Raw genomic sequence first — 15,344 nt, forward strand, 5'->3', positions numbered from 1 at the left:
CAGCCGTATTGAACTCAATACGGCCGTATTGAAATTTCTGAATTTCAATACGGCCGTATTGAACTCAATACGGCCGTATTGAAGTTCAAAAATTTCAATACGGCCGTATTGCTCCTGTAGGCCGTATTGCGCCTATTCCCTATAAATATGACGTCAATTGGACGTCATTCCACACTTTTGGAGATAGTTTTAACCCTCTCCTTGAGTATTCTGGGGTTTTTGAGCAGTGTTCTGCCCTAGAAATCACTCGGAGAGTTGATCCGACAAAGTTTTTGAGCCCCGAGCCATTTTGCTTGAGGATCAAACCTAGTCGAAGGGAAATCCTCCGGATTTCCATAGTTAAAAGTTTTTAGGAAGGAGCGAGCGAGCTTGTAGAGCGAGGGAACGCCAAAAAGCTTTCCCAGTTTTACTCAATATATAAAAGCACGCTTCAAGAGGTTTCTTCTTAAATCCTTCCTTTTACTGCTTTCTGTGTGCATATTTAAACTGTCATCATGTAGATAATTAATTTATAATCGCTTATAATAAATAGGGGTAATTTAGTAATTTTACGCTGTTATTTTAGAAAATAATCTGTCATAGGGAACCCGAAAGGGGCGCTGTGGGGTGCTAACACCTTCCCCACGCGTAACCGACTCCCTTACCCGACTCTGGTTGTAATGGCCAAAGTTGATTTATAAAATCAATTGCCTTATCCCTTTTTCCAATGTTTTGAGTAAAACATTGGTGGCGACTCCACGAACCCTCCTTTTGCGAAAACCACTAATCCATGGAGGGTCCCGCTTGGGATTAATATGGATTGGTGAATCATTTAATAAAATTGCTCGTTTGACAAGGTCTCAGTTTGAGAATACGTCATTCTAGCAATCCATATTTTTAAATAATTAAACGAGTCCAATCATCCTTCGCGAATGCCGAAAGCCCGTTTGGGCCGGTGGCGACAGATGGCGACTCCACTGGGGAAGCTTCGAGAGTCAGTCCCATTTAGTGACAGATTGTTTTTAACAAATAATAGTTAAAAATTACTTTATTACCCCTCACTTGTATGATAACATGTTTATCTATTTGGCTTTAATAACTGTTGTATTTTTAAATTTACGCAATTGTTTGAAATAAAAACTGCACACAAACCTTTGCACACAACAGTTCCCTCTATACCCGGGGGCATGAGTGATTAACCATAGGGAGTGGATGTTAGTACGGCCTGTTGTCGAATGGGTCTATAGGTGCCCGTAGACCGTTGTCGGAAAGCATCACTCAAGGTGATAACCATGAACTCGAGTCCGACAGTGCGTTGGAGCTTTCCATCGGCTTACGACGAGAGGAATTGGGTCCCTATAATGGGGGCACCTTGGGGGCCTCAGACCGATGAGAACAGTTAGAACCACCTTGAATATGCACTTTTCTGCAGGAGACCCCTACCTCGTGATTCGCTCGTGACTGTTCGTGGATGAGTGAATTGTTTGTGCATTGATTATGTGACATTGTATGAGCATACATTGCATTATTTAAACATACAACATTCCCTTTTTTTTAAAATAAGAATAAATGGGAATAAGAATCTTCCATTACATGGTGTTAACATCTACCTTCATCACATTCATATAGGTAGTTTCCCTTTTCACCCAAAAAATAAATACAAAAAAGATACAAAATACCCAAAAAAAAAAAAAAAAAAAAAGGGTTATTTATCCAAACCAAGCAATATCATGCATCATCTTAGGAACATCCTAAAAACATGATAATGCTTAGTTGAATAAACACTATGCATGCATATTCAACCTCATCATCTCATATCATGCATATAGATCATGGAGGGATCTAGGAGTCATTCATTTCATACATCCCTCCTAGTAATTCATTAATAAACATAAATAAAAAGAAAGGATTAAATCGATGCGTATGTTCAAGATGGATCGCACGCCATTCGTTATGAAGTGTAAGCCAACAACCGCGCCAAGCGAACACACGTCAATTCCGTTGTTGGTAATCAAGACAAACAAGGGGGAAGGTCCAACACCATTAAGGATCACTACTCCAAAGCCTTTTCCCTACGAATCAAATAAGGCTGTGCCGTGGATATACGACATCCATTCTTCTGCCGACAGCGATATCTCTAACATCGCTGGACTTGGGGGCATGACTAAGAGTGGCAGGATCTACACTCCCGATGATCTTCATAACAAAGCCCCCAAGAATAAAGAAAAAGAAGAAAAGAAAACCGAGGAAAAAGAATCCGAGGAGGAGACTGACAAGCTGTTAAAATTTATCCGACAGAGCGAGTACTCCATCGTGGATCAACTTCATAGGACGCCAGCAAAGATTACGCTGTTGTCGTTGATCCTATGCTCCGAACCGCATCGGCAAGCTCTGTTGAAAGTCTTGAACGAGGCATATGTGTCGCACACTATCTCCCAAGACAAGTTTGAGGGGATTGTTAGTCACATCACGGCTAGTGATCACCTCACCTTCACCGATGAAGAAATCCCCGCTGGGGGACCGAATCATAACAAGCCCTTGCACATCTCTGTAAAGTGCAAGGAGTATCACATCGCTAAAGTCTTGGTAGATAATGGATCTTCCTTGAATGTGATGCCAAAAAGAACACTCAAGCAATTGGCAATCAAGGGAGTCCAAATGCGCCCGAGCAACATGATCGTTCGAGCCTTCGATGTTTCTAAAAGAGAAGTGGTGGGAGAGATCAATCTTCCAATCCAAATTGGACCCACTATCTTTAATGTCGAATTCCAAGTGATGGACATTACTCCCGCATACAGCTGTCTCCTCGGCCGACCTTGGATTCATGATGCGAAAGCTGTACCCTCTACGCTCCACCAGAAAGTCAAGTTCATAGTGGGTGACAAACTGGTGACCGTGCAAGCTGAAGATGACATACTCATCAGCAAGCCATCCAACATACCTTATGTGGATGCAGCAGAGGAAGCTTTGGAAACCGCCTTCCAAGCATTGGAAATCGCCAATGTTGAGACATTTCCCCGAGAAATGAAGAAGGTAGCTCATATGCTCACAAAGAACGGATACTTGCCAGGACAAGGGTTAGGCAAGGACTCCCAAGGAATCCCGGAGCTACCCATTATCAAGGACAATCCGGGGAAACAAGGGTTAGGATACAACCCTGTTAAAGATCAAAGAACGAAGAGGAATCAAGATCCTTCTCGACGTTCTTTAAGCCAGATCTTTAGGAAGGCTGGTTCACAAACGTCAAGGCCAGCTGTCGTCATCAAGTGTCCTTTTCCTTCTAATAGGGATGTGTAAATTCAGTGACTATTAGAGATCACTCCTCGGGGACAGCCCGACCCCCGAGCCTCGATAGGGCACATGTTTCCACTGTGATTATAATAAAATCATTCATTATTATTTCTTATTGCTTCTTTTCTCGCTCGCAATAAAATTCTAAACCACGTTATTTAACCCTGTTTGAATAAACACGAATGAGGTTAAAATCGTCTTGATAATAATAAACCCGCATCATTTTTATGTGGAAATGTGCATGACAGCTTGGAGCACCTTTTCTTGGCATCAATAAGTGCCATCATGGATAAAAGAAATCCTAAAGATAATAAGCTCGGCAGGAAACCCAAAAAGGGGACTGCGCAAAAATAAGAGCAAAAGACCCGCTAGGAATCCCACAAAAGGGTGACCTAGGCAAAAGTTAGGGTTACAAAATGAAGACAAAAACCCGCTAGGAATCCCACGAAAAGGGTGACCTAGGCAAAAGTTAGGGTTACAAAATGAATACAAAAGCCCGCTAAGACATCACAAAAGGGTGTTTTAGGCAAAAGTTAGGGCCATCAAAAAGAAAAAGAATAAAAATAAATCCATGATGGTACCATCAATTGAATTCAACAAGGGGCTCAAGAAAAGCTATCCAAGTTGTCAAAACACAATCATTAATAACAAAGATGTGCTTAACCTCATAAGTGTTTAATCGAACAAGCCTAAACACATAAGCCTACCATGGCCAGCCATTCTTACAAAATCCATTTTTCAAAAAATAAAATAATCCCCTCTAAAACACAAACTTTTGAAAAATATACCCTTTCCTTCTTTTCTCTCTTGTCCCAACGATTTTTGAATAATCTAGTGGAAACATGGAGATATAGTGGTCAATAGGAGGGTTGACACATCTTCTAAAGAAAGGGAAGGATCATTTGGTTGATGACACCAAATCTCAAATATAATACGCATCATTCCTCGGTTACAGAAGTCGGCAGCGCACAGCCCGTCTAAGAGGAATGGCAAAATCCAAAAACGCATCGGTTAATTCTTTTGAAAAAAGAGTCAAATAGAATTAGGTGCATCATACCGCATACATGCATACAGATGATAGGTGTACTGGAAGATCACTTATTCTCTGTTTATTGAAAAAAAACAAACAAAAAAAACAAAAAATATATAAACTTCAGAAAAAACAATGCGCCCGTACCATGTTCAGTACACCCGTACTAAAATTGGGGTTATGAACAAATTTTTAACTCAAACATGGGCGTACTGAAATGGATGCGGCCGTATTGGCCATAAAGAAATTTTCAAAGACCTCGTCATGAGGCAATTGCATAAAATAGAAAAAATAGAAAAAATTGCTTGTGTATGACAGCAGCAAACAAAATGCAAAGATTCAGAAAATCAACAGCGTCATACAGAATAACTGAGCCTGGAGAGGCTTGCCGAAAGAATACTCTCAGAATAACTGAGCCTGGAGAGGCTTGCCGAAAGAATACTCTCAGAATAACTGAGCCTGGAGAGGCTTGCCGAAAGAATACTCTCAGAATAACTGAGCCTGGAGAGGCTTGCCGAAACAATACTCCCACAGAATAACTGAGCCTGGAGAGGCTTGTCGAAATAATACTCTCTCAAAATAACTGAGCCTGGAGAGGCTTGCCGAAATAATACTCTTTCAGAATAACTGAGCCTGGAGAGGCTCGCCGAAATAATACTCTCAAAATAACTGAGCCTGGAGAGGCTCGCCGAAATAATACTCTCTCAGAATAACTGAGACATTTCTGTACAGAAAAAGCCGAAAAACAACAAAAAAGGCAAAAATACAGAAAAAGCCAAAAAATGACAAAAAAAAGGCAAACATACAGAAAAAGTCAAAAGTCGACAAAAAAAAGACAAAGATTTCACATCTTTCAGAATAACTGAGCCTGGAGAGGCTCGCCGAAATAATACTCTCAGAATAATTGAGCCTGGAGAGGCTTGCTGAAATAATACTCTTTCAGAATAATTGAGCCTGGAGAGGCTTGCAGAAATAATACTTCCTCAGAATAATTGAGCCTGGAGAGGCTCGCCAAAATAATACTCCACATCAAAGAATAATTGAGCCTGGAGAGGCTCGCAGAAATAATACTCCCCAGAGAAACCTCAACTCAAGCTCACGGAACGAATCCCCAGCAAGAGCTATCAAAGCAAGATCGACGACATTCCCAATGGAAGCACGATCACCCAAGCAGTATATCTAGTCAAAGGACTTAAAACTTCCTCAGTGGAAGATAGCTCTCTGACTCAAGCGCTGAGTGAGGCTAAGCCTGCAGAGGCTTCCTAAATAATACTCTGGGATACATAAGATCCCACATTCCCCAGTCGCCTTCTCAGAGGCATCCCTGCAAAAGGAGAAAAATCAAAAAAAACATCAATAACCATTCCCCAAGCGGAATTTGGCACTCAGCCGAACACTGAACTTCAAATCCCCAGTCGCCTACTCAAGAGGCACCCCTTCAAAAAGAGAAAAAATCAAAAAGATCAATAACCATTCACCAAGAGGAATTCGGCATTCAGCCAATCATCAAACATCAAGATAATTCGCCTATTCAGAGGCACTCTTTCAAAAAAGAGAAAAAATCGAAAAGATCAATAATCATTCCCCAAGCGGAATCCGGCTCTCAGCCTATCATTGAACATCAAGATGATCTGCCTAACAGAAGAGGCCAATCACAACCAATGACAAAATCCCCTGGCGGATAACAGCCTACACAGAGGCAACAAAATCCAAAAATTAAAAAGAGTTACCCGAATAAGGATAACCGGGATACTCCACCAACGTCCAAAGGACGTCAGCCAATCATAAGGCACTGCTCATCTCAGAAAGAGCATCTTCGTGTCTACACCCCAAGGAAACAGAAATTCCTCAATGGGCGCCAACTACTCAATGGAAAGTTGGGACACAAGAACCTATGAGTAACTGCACATCCCCTAGACGGATCCCTGCGTTATCCAGCCCTCAGTGGCACAAAAATCAAAAACAATCGTCAAAGCAGCATCGTGGACTGTGGAGACAAAATCAACATCCAGAATCCCCAGCGGATAACAGCCTACACAGAGGCAGCAAAAATCAGAAAATCAAAAAGAGATACCCGAATAAGGATAAACCGGGATACTCCACCAACGTCAAAGGACGTCAGCCAAACATAAGGCATCGCTCAACTCAAAGAGAGAGCATCTGTGTCCACACCCCAAGGATTCAGAAATTCCCCATGGGTACCAACAATGCAATGCAAGTTGGGGCACAGGAACCTATGAATGACTGCACATCCCCTAGACGGATCCCTGCGTTATCCAGCCCTCAGCGGCACAAAATCAGAAAAAACTGTCGAAGCAGCATAGTGGACTGTGGAGACAAAAATCATCTCAAATCCCTGGAGAGGGTAAACTCGCATTGCCGAAGTGATCAGAAGACACGGACGCAGTCCCTGGAGAGGGCAAACTCAGCTGCCGATGTTAAGACGCAGTCCCTGGAGAAGGTAAACTCACCTGCCGATGTTAAGACGCAGGCCTGGAGAGGCAATACTCAACTGCTGAATGTTAAGAGGCAGGACCTGGAGAGGGTAAACTCAACTGCTGAATGTTAAGAGGCAGGACCTGGAGAGGGTAAACTCACACTGCTGAATATTAAGAGGCAGGACCTGGAGAGGGTAAACTCACACTGCTGAATGTTAAGAGGCAGGACCTGGAGAGGGTAAACTCAACTGCTGAATGTTAAGAGGCAGGACCTGGAGAGGATAAACTCACGCTGCTGAATGTTAAGAGGCAGGACCTGGAGAGGGTAAACTCACACTGCTGAATGTTAAGAGGCAGGACCTGGAGAGGGTAAACTCACACTGCTGAATGTTAAGAGGCAGGACCTGGAGAGGGTAAACTCACACTGCTGAATGTTAAGAGGCAGGACCTGGAGAGGGTAAACTCACACTGCTGAATGTTAAGAGGCAGGACCTGAAGAGGGTAAACTTAGCTACCGAGGTTGTCAGGAGCGCCGAGGTATGCAACAACCTGGAGAGGTTACTCAACAATTTTCCACCGGAAGACGCTACAAGTCAGAAGGTCGGCGCATCACCCGGACAATTGGGTCAACTCCTTTACTTGTCAGCCGGTACACCAAAAGACCGTTTGACTAAGTAAAGGGGGGGCAGCTGTAGACCCCTAAAATTGTCCGGGTCGGAAATAAAGCTTGAAGACTCTCGAAGACTGAAGGAAGATCAGCCAGAAGGACTCCTGGAAGGCCCTAGGAGGGTTCTCTGTAGGTCTAGAGGTCTTAGAATAGCTCAAAATAAGGAAGTGGAGGGAATGAAGCCCAATACGGCCGTACTGAACTTAATACGGCCGTATTGAAGCTTCAATACGGCCGCAGTGAACTCAATACGGCGTATTGAAGTTTCTGAAACTTCAATATGGCCGTACTGAAATCAATACGGCCGTATTGAAGCTTCAATACAGCCGTATTGAACTCAATACGGCCGTATTGAAATTTCTGAATTTCAATACGGCCGTATTGAACTCAATACGGCCGTATTGAAGTTCAAAAATTTCAATACGGCCGTATTGCTCCTGTAGGCCGTATTGCGCCTATTCCCTATAAATATGACGTCAATTGGACGTCATTCCACACTTTTGGAGATAGTTTTAACCCTCTCCTTGAGTATTCTGGGGTTTTTGAGCAGTGTTCTGCCCTAGAAATCACTCGGAGAGTTGATCCGACAAAGTTTTTGAGCCCCGAGCCATTTTGCTTGAGGATCAAACCTAGTCGAAGGGAAATCCTCCGGATTTCCATAGTTAAAAGTTTTTAGGAAGGAGCGAGCGAGCTTGTAGAGCGAGGGAACGCCAAAAAGCTTTCCCAGTTTTACTCAATATATAAAAGCACGCTTCAAGAGGTTTCTTCTTAAATCCTTCCTTTTACTGCTTTCTGTGTGCATATTTAAACTGTCATCATGTAGATAATTAATTTATAATCGCTTATAATAAATAGGGGTAATTTAGTAATTTTACGCTGTTATTTTAGAAAATAATCTGTCATAGGGAACCCGAAAGGGGCGCTGTGGGGTGCTAACACCTTCCCCACGCGTAACCGACTCCCTTACCCGACTCTGGTTGTAATGGCCAAAGTTGATTTATAAAATCAATTGCCTTATCCCTTTTTCCAATGTTTTGAGTAAAACATTGGTGGCGACTCCACGAACCCTCCTTTTGCGAAAACCACTAATCCATGGAGGGTCCCGCTTGGGATTAATATGGATTGGTGAATCATTTAATAAAATTGCTCGTTTGACAAGGTCTCAGTTTGAGAATACGTCATTCTAGCAATCCATATTTTTAAATAATTAAACGAGTCCAATCATCCTTCGCGAATGCCGAAAGCCCGTTTGGGCCGGTGGCGACAGGCCCCATCACTAGGTCCATGGCTAGGAGAGTGGAAGAGGAGGAGGGAGCTCACGCACCAAGGGACACTCTCCTGATGATCGTAGAGTATTAATTCTCTCCTAAGCTTCATTAGTATAGAGTTTATTTTAATTGTCAATTTTACCCTTATATTTTGGGGTATTTTAGTCATAGGATTTATTTTCTTGTATTTCCCATTTTACCCTTGTATTATAGGGTGCTCTAGATGATTAGAGTTTTAAATTTTGAGGTAGGGTTTTAAATTAGGAGGTGACGCATTTTTTGGTGTTCTTGGACTTTTTTTTGGACTTAGAAAGGCTTAGGTCCAAATGGAGGGCAATGGTTGCATGGTCTTATCATCCACCTAGATGTAGCCTAACTAATCCCAAAGATTCCATCCTTGGCTACCAAGTTGCATCTAGGGTTAATTTACATTTCATTTGGTGTGCATTTGGCTTGTGAATTTCGGCCATGCACTCTCCAAATGCAACCCTAGATGTCACCCACTCCTATAAATACCCTAGGCTATGCAACATGTAAATACTTTGGATTATATGATATTGAGTGAGCATTATTGCCTCAACATCTCTTCCTTAGTCACTAGGTTACCTTTGGCTAACATTCTCCTATCTCCACCATTGGAGAGTGAGAAACCTAGAGTGGCCTCCATCTACCTTTGGAGTGAGCCAACCTACTTGAGCATCCATACACCTCCACCTACATCCTTCATCATCTTTACGTCCAAAACCATCCTTCACTCTAACGTCCCTATCTCTTTTCCCCTTTGGTGAGCCTAGATCTTGGGCAAGGTGGCTCTCTTCAACACACCATTAACAATCATGGAAGGGAGGTCTCCATCAAATGCTTGAATTGAAACAACCCAAGATTGGTTTATCAAAATCATTTTGCGTCTGGGAGTTTCATCGTCTGCAAAGAGAAAATTACTACTTAAACGAAAACTGTTCTTTTAGAATAATCAATTGAGAAAATATAGTTTTCGTCTAAGGATAGCTTTAATAGACGATAATTATTGGACGAAGTTTTCAGTGAATTAGATCAACCAAATAAAGTGCATTTGAAACATTAAATAATAGAGCACATTTTATACTGGTTCACTCAAACTGAGCTACGTCTAGTCTCCTTCAAACGAAAGGTTCCACTAGATAAACAATTAAATAAAAGTATTGTTTATTCAGCCTCTTCAGGCTAGTAGTGAGTATTATAGACCACCCAGGTCACGACCACTCCTAGTCCGAAGTATTCTCAACCACTTCTGGTTCGTCAGCTTGACTCGCAGACGCTAGTATTCTTAAACCACTTCTAGTTGCTCGAGTATTCTCAACCACTCCTGGTTAGTCAACTTCACTTGCTGACGCTAGTATTTTTTTATCAGCCACTTCTAGCTCCTAGTGAGTATTATCAACCACCTCCTGGCCCGCCAGCTTCACTTACTGGCACTAGTATTCTTTGATCAGTCACTTCTGGCTCGTAGTGAGTATTCTCGACCAACTCCTAGCCTGTTGACTTCACTCATAAACTCTAGTATTCTTTATTCAGCCACTTCTGGCTCGCAATGAGTATTCTTTGACAAGCCTCTCCAAGCTTTACAAGTATTATTTTCCTAGCCTCTTCAGGCTTTACATATGATGACTAAATAGATTTGCTTTGAGTGTTTGGGCTACTAGAGAGGATACATAGGTGTTGTAGACCCCTAAAATTGTCCGGGTCAGAAATAAAGCTTGAAGACTCTCGAAGACTGAAGGATAATCAGCCAGAAGGACTCCTCGAAGGCCCTAGGAGGGTTCTCTGTAGGTCTAGAGGTCTTAGAATAGCTCAAAATAAGGAAGTGGAGGGAATGAAGCCCAATACGGCCGTATTGAACCTAATACGGCCGTATTGAAGCTTCAATACGGCCGCAGTGAACTCAATACGGCGTATTGAAGTTTCTGAAACTTCAATACGGCCGTACTGAAGTCAATACGCCCGTATTGACACTTCAATACACCCGCAGTGAACTCAATACGGGCGCATTGAAATTTCTGAATTTCAATACGGCCGTATTGAACTCAATACGACCGTATTGAAGTTCAAAAATTTCAATACGGCCGTACTGCTCCTGTAGGCCGTATTGCGCCTATTCCCTATAAATATGACGTCAATTGGACGTCATTGGACACTTTTTTAGATAGTTTCAACCCTCTCCTTGAGTATTCTGGGGTTTTTGAGCAGTGTTCTGCCCTAGAAATCACTCGGAGAGTTGATCCGACGAAGTTCTTGAACCCCGAGCCATTTTTGCTTGAGGATCGAACCTAGTCGAGGGGAAATCTTTTTGATTCCCTTAGTTAAAATTTTGTTCTAGGAGAGCGAGGAGCGGGCTTGTAGAGCGAGGGAACGCTAAAACGCTTCCCAGTGCATTTTTTTGCAATATATAAAAGCACGCTTCAAGAGGTTTCCCTTCAATCCTTCCTTTTACCGCTTTCTGTTTGTTGCATAATTTAATAAGTCATCATGTAGATATTTAATTCTTAATCGTTCATAATAATAGGGGTAATTTAGTAATTTTACACTGTTATTTTAGAAATAATCTGTCATAGGGAACCCGAAAGGGGCGCTGTGGGGTGCTAACACCTTCCCCACGCGTAACCGACTCCCTTACCCAACTCTGGTTGTAATGGCCAAAGTTGATTTATAAAATCAATTGCCTTATCCCTTTTTCCAATGTTTTGAGTAAAACATTGGTGGCGACTCCACGAACCCTCCTTTTGCGAAAACCACTAATCCATGGAGGGTCCCGCTTGGGATTAATATGGATTAGTGAGACTTTTAATAAATAAATTGGATAAGATCGACAAGGTCTCAGTTTGAGAACAAGTCGTTCTAATAATCCAATACATTTTCAAAACCAAAATAATAAGCGAGCTCGACCGTCTTCGCGACCGCCGAGGCCCGTTTGGGCCGGTGGCGACAGATGGCGACTCCACTGGGGAAGCCTCGAGAGTCAGTCCCATTTAGTGACAGATTATTTTTAACAAATAATAGTTAAAATTACTTCATTACCCCTTGCTTGTATGATAACATGATTTATTATATGGCTTTAAAATAACTGTTGTATGTTTAAATTCCGCAATTGTTTGAGATACAAACTGTACACAAACCTTTGCACACAACAGTTCCCTCTATACCCGGGGGCATGAGTGATTAACCATAGGGAGTGGATGTTAGTACGGCCGGTTGTCGAATGGGTCTATAGGTGCCCGTAGACCGTTGTCGGAAAACATCACTCAAGGTGATAACCATGAACTTGAGTCCGACGGTGCGTTGGAGCTTTCCATCGACCTACGATGAGAGGAATTGGGTCCCTATAATGGGGGCACCTTGGGGGCCTTGGACTGGTGAGAACAGTTAGAACCTACCTTGAATATGCACCATTTCTGCAGGATACCCCTACCTCGTGATTCGCTCGTGACTGTTCGTGGATGAGTGAATTGTTTGTGTAAATGCTTATGTGCAATTGTTTGTGCATTAATAAAAAACCTCGTGATAAGGTCTAAGAATAATACCCATGCATGAAAATACCATGACATGAGAGGAAAAACCATGTGTGAAAATATAATAAAAGTAAGGAGCATAGGCATCATTATCAATAATACCTCATGCATCCTCATCATTATTTATAGGTTCACTAATACCCTCTCGATATGAGTGAAAGAGACTCGTGACTATTGAGTTTCTCCGTTGTGGAGAAATCATAGGCTAGGGAGGGTGATAAACTTTCATCTTAAAAAGGCAGCGCCTTAAAGATGAAAGATTATCAAGCTCACATCGAGAGTGTATTCATATCATAAATAAGCTAATTAGAATAAACATTCATTTTAGAAAGTGGCTGGTCATCTCTCTGTCCTCACACGCGCAAAGAAGATCAAGAAAATGGAAGCATTGGAGGAGCAAAACAAAAAGCTCACAACCGAGCTTTCACAACTTAAAGACCAAATGGCGCAAATGATGGAACTCATGCGTCATCACAACATCCATGGATCTCATCACAGTGATCATGGGTCCCATCATGAGGGAGAGGAGGAAGAGCATGAAAAAGATCCTCCACACACTGTACCCCTTGGGGCTGGAATTATGATTAAAGAGCCCGAAGTATCAAAAGAACAATTCCACGCCCTCGAGGATCGGCTGAGGGCTATGGAGGGGCATGATTTTGACATCAAGGATGCCGCCGACATGTGTTTAGTGAGGGACATCCAATTCCCTCCTAAATTTAAAGTGCCGGATTTCCCAAAGTACGTGGGATCGACTTGCCCCAAAAGTCATCTCACCATGTACTGTCGCAAGATGGCCGCATATGCCACAAATGAAAAGCTCTTGATCCACTGCTTTCAAGAGAGCTTAGCTGAAACTGCACTCAACTGGTATATGCAGCTAGATGGAAATCTAGTACATACATGGAGGCAGTTGGCCGACGCCTTTCTCAAGCGCTATAAATACAACATCGACCTAACACCCGATAGGTCTGATCTTCAAGCCTTGAGTAAAAAGAATGATGAATCCTTCAAGGCGTACGCCCAACGTTGGAGGGAGTTGGCGGCACAGATAGAGCCCCCGCTGTCAGATAAGGAGACGGTGTCCTTATTCATCAATTCGTTGACTGGTCCCTATTACGATAAAATGATAGGGAACACAACGACACTCTTCTCGGACATCATCACCATTGGAGAAAGGGTGGAACAAGGACTTAAAAGTGGGAAGCTGGCTAAGCCTTCCCAACCATATGAAGCTAAGAAGGCCTTCGGGAAGAAGAAAGAAGGAGGAGTCAACGCTGTAACCATTTCTCCATCTTCTTCCACTTCGAAGTCGGGCAAATCGCAATACAACTCTGTGAAGAAGTTTGACAAACTTCCGACCACTTATAGCGATCTCCTGCCGAAGCTAGTAGAAGCCCAACTTCTAGCCTATATTCCACCAAGAAAGATCGACCCACCTTACCCCGATTGGTATAAGCCTCAAGACAAATGTCTATACCATTCGGGAGCACCAGGGCATTCAACAGAGAACTGTCTAGCTCTCAAACACAAGGTCCAAGGCCTTATTGATGCTGGGTGGGTCACTTTCGATTCGACAGCGCCCGACGTGAGCAAGAACCCTCTACCGAAGCAGGAGTAGAGAGAAGGGCAAGCCACAATAGGGCCTCTCCTTAATTTTCTTAATTTTCTTTTAGGGACTCATGATCAGTACCCGAGATCATGAGGACCTTTCATGTAAATAAGGGTTTTGTACATATATCAATAAAGAGGCATTTTTCACACATTATTCTCTCATTTTGTTCTATTCTCTCTCTCTCATTAATATTAATAAACTCTAAACCTAAACAGAACCAATAAATAATTATGTCTGTGATTGCTCGCTCTGACCGGAATCCGAAAGCCGAGGATGAATGGGTTGAGTTGGACAGTGATGAGGAGACCATCTCTCCGGATCTGCAAAGGCTGCTAGATCAAGAAGCTCGTCTACTCCAACCGTATCAAGAAGAATTGGAGACCGTGAATTTGGGGCAGGGTCAAGAATTGAAAGAGGTCAACATTGGGACCCATATCAGTGATGGAATAAGAATACAGTTGATCCAATTATTAAGGGAATACAAGGACGTATTTGCATGGTCGTACCGTGATATGCCCGGATTGGACTCTAACATCGTCGAGCATGAGTTGCCATTAAAAGAAGGGTTTCGACCCGTTAAGCAAAAGCTTCGACGAATCAAGCCCGAATGGTCTTTAAAGATCAAGGAGGAGGTAGAAAAGCAATTAGACGCGGGATTCTTGGTTGTATCCCAATATCCCGAATGGCTGGCTAACATTGTGCCAGTTATCAAAAAGAATGGAAAAGTTAGAGTGTGTGTTGACTATAGGGATCTGAATCGTGCCAGTCCAAAGGACGATTTTCCCTTGCCACATATTGATACACTCGTGGATCACACAGCCACGAACACGCTCTATTCCTTTATGGATGGATACTCGGGGTATAACCAAATCAAAATGAATAAGGAAGACCGCGAGAAAACTTCTTTCATCACACCCTGGGGCACTTTCTGCTACAGGGTGATGCCTTTTGGACTTAAAAATGCGGGTGCCACATACCAACGAGCGATGGTGACGCTATTCCACGATATGATCCACAAAGAAATTGAAGTATACGTGGATGACATGATCGCAAAGTCAAAAGACGAGATGGACCACATCCAATATTTGAGAAAATTATTCAATCGGCTTCGTAAGTATCAGCTTAAGCTAAACCCGGCTAAGTGTACTTTCGGAGTTCGGACGGGTAAGCTTCTCGGGTTCATCGTCAGTGAAAAAGGCATAGAGGTGGACCCCGATAAAGTAAAGGCAATAATGGAAATGCCTCCTCCTAAAACCGAGAAGGAGATAAGAGGATTCCTTGGCAGGGTGAACTACATTGCAAGGTTCATCGCACAGTTGACTGACACGTGCAAGCCAATATTCAAGCTATTGCGCAAGAATCATTCCGAAACTTGGGATGAGAATTGTCAACGAGCTTTTGACAAGGTCAAACAGTGCTTGGCCAATCCACCAGTATTGGTGCCACCTGTCGAAGGAAGGCCATTAATCCTCTATCTAACAGTGCTTGATGAGTCCATGGGAGCCGTGCTA

The sequence above is a fragment of the Cajanus cajan genome, chromosome 1, assembly GCF_000230855.2.
Source record: "Cajanus cajan strain Asha chromosome 1, NIPB_CcT2T_4, whole genome shotgun sequence".
Taxonomy (NCBI): domain Eukaryota; kingdom Viridiplantae; phylum Streptophyta; class Magnoliopsida; order Fabales; family Fabaceae; genus Cajanus; species Cajanus cajan.